A 2942-nucleotide genomic window follows, 5' to 3' on the forward strand; every position below is an offset into this window, starting at 1 on the left:
AAAAAAAAATAAATAAAAACAAAAACAAAAAAAAACAATAAGGATAGCTAATACACTACATGTTATCTTTAAAGCAGTTGCTCAGGGTATAAAATGTGGACATAAAAATTTCTCAAATCAATATTAGCCCAACCCTTCCTTTTTAATGAACTAAAAGACACTAATAGTATAACTGACTTGCATTTTTCCCCTTTTCTCTACTGTCCTTTCCCCTTTCACCCATTCTGTTCCTTTTACCTTTTGAATAATTTTTCCCATCTCACAATATCTATTGTACATCTTAGAGCTTATTTACTCTTTCAGTTTCTCACACCAGGTAGACAATATGATGTTTACACATGTGAGTCTGATTTATTTCACTGTGAGTATGATCTCTAGTTGCATCCATTTATGTATAAAAGTCTCAACTTTATCCTGCATTATAGCTGAGTAGCACTTCATTATATAAAAATGCCACATCTTTTTTATCCACTCCTCAGTTGATAGGCATTTGGGTTGTTTCCAAGATTTAGCTATGACAAATTGTGCTGCTATAAACATGAGTGCACATATATTGCCATGATACATAGTAAATGGATGCAACTAGAGTCCATACTCATAAGGGAAATAAACCACACCCACATGTGTAACCATTGTATTGTCTCTCTAGTAGAAGAACTTGAAAGCGTAAATAAAAATGAAAGGTACAATAGATATTGTGAAAGAGAAAGAAACTGCTTAATAAGAAAGAATTAGGATGAGAGAAAGAAAGAAAGAGGATATATAATATATGTGTGTATACATACACACACACACACACAAGATAGCAAGATAATTGTATTACCAATTTCTACTGGTTTATTGAAAGGAACAGTTAATGTTTAATTGTTTGATCAATCTGCATACCTATAGCTGGTAATCTGAGCAACTGCTTTGAAGATAAAAATAAGTAATACAACAAGTATTATTGAGTTCCTATCATCTTGTTTTGAAATTCTGTATCATTTTTGTAGTTTTGTGTTCTGAATATTCTGCAAAAATTTGATCTAAAAATCAAGACCAGAATATATTATTTTGGCATAAGACAGACCCTTCAAATGCATTTGACTAAGTTTGTTCATTTTAATTTATTGTAGTTGCCAGTTTGAAAAGAATTTCAAGGAAAAGTTCCTATAAACTTTAAATTTACTGATGTTTTAACAGCGACTACTTGTGATGTTTTTCTCTCCCAATGTGCCAACTGTAGTTGCAAATATGTTCATAATGGTGGCCAATAAGCTTAATCATAAGCTATTATTTTCAGAAACCTACACCCCCACATGTTACCAGACTTTCTTTCAGTGAGGAAGACTATTTCTCTGCCTAAGTGTGCCATGTAGATTTTTTTTTTCTTTTCCTTGGGAGGCAATAACTGCTTCATTTCGGCTGCAGTGTCCTTTAACCTTACATTGCCATCCACAACGCACTGCTTTATTCCATGACAAGGAAAACCTGCTCCCACCTCCTGATGGTTTTTGTATGGTTGAATCCCTCCCTGGTTTCCCTGTGCTTTGTCTTATATATTCAACTTCTCTTTTTTGTGATGCTTACATCATCCAGTACTTCCTTAATAACATCTTGCCTATGGCCAGGCTTTCTTGTGATTATACTTCCTATCATGAAAATACTGCTTTTGCTTTTTCTGTCCTTGTGCTGGTGGGCAGCATTATTTAAATTTTATTTCCTACTTCATCAGTGAGTCTATACTTGTTAAGATGCCTTCAGCAAAGGGGAGGTTTAAGGCCCTCTCGACTTGTTCCTCCCACCTCACTTTGGTATGCATGTGCTACAGCTTTGCTTGTTATGTCCAAAACCCAAGAACATTAACTCCTCTTGTAAGGCCTCACTGACATTCTTGACATACACAGTGCTGACATATCGGCTAAGCCCGTTTTACAACCAGGGAACAAAAATAGGGAGATAGGCCCAAAGAAAGTACTAGAGAATAGCCATAGTTTTATTTCTCAGATGGTAAATACAAGATCCCTTAACATTTGACATACAATTTACAGAGTGTGAGTAATTACAAGTGGATAATGTAGAATATATCTAATAAAAATCATAACTTTTCTAACAAAGCAATTAAAGTATTGCCTAGTAACTGATGTACCCTTGTTTTACTATTTGGGTATTACAACAGGATATGGTTTAAAAATGTTTTCCAATACCATACAATAAATGCATCAAACATGTTTTGGAACACATTGTTTTCATAATAGCAATTGCGTATGGGGAAAGAAGAAAGTCAGCATTGTCTAACAGCAGAGACATGATTTCAGTCACAATAGATTTGTTCCTTGGCAAGTCCTTCTAAAGAAGATTTGCTTTACAGGAAAGCATATACAGAAATCCTCTATGTGTTCATTTTCTTTTCTGCCCTTCTCACTGATTCCCTGGGCAATCAGCTTGTGTAATAAAGTCCCTTTCTTCCCCTGCACATAGAACAAGAAACCTATGGGAATTAGAAATTTTTCATAACTACAAAATTAATGGCATTGAAAAGAAGAAAAATATATACAAAGTAGTCATGCACATTCCAAATGTATCTGAACAATTTAATTTTTAATTACAAATTTAATTAACAAATTGATTTTTAATAAAAACAAATTCTACCCCATTATAATAGATTATCACAATGTAATAAAAATAAAAACAATGTTTTTTAAATAGTAAAGTGAGTTGTAGAATCAGGATCCAGAGGGCCAATTAGGAAATACTACATTTGGTTCCCCACAGAACACAAGAAGGAGATCATAATCAACCAATAAAAGTAGCCCTGGGAAGGCTCCCAAGAATCAAGTTTTAAAAAGAAAGAAAAAAAAAAAACTTTAGCAACACATTGCAGAAGTATAAAGAAAGGGAAAGAAAGAAAAAAAGAAAGAAAGAAAGAAAGAAAGAAAGAAAGAAAGAAAGAAAGAAAGAAA

The sequence above is a fragment of the Chinchilla lanigera genome, unplaced genomic scaffold, assembly GCF_000276665.1.
Source record: "Chinchilla lanigera isolate Chin_1 unplaced genomic scaffold, ChiLan1.0 scaffold00013, whole genome shotgun sequence".
Lineage (NCBI taxonomy): Eukaryota > Metazoa > Chordata > Mammalia > Rodentia > Chinchillidae > Chinchilla > Chinchilla lanigera.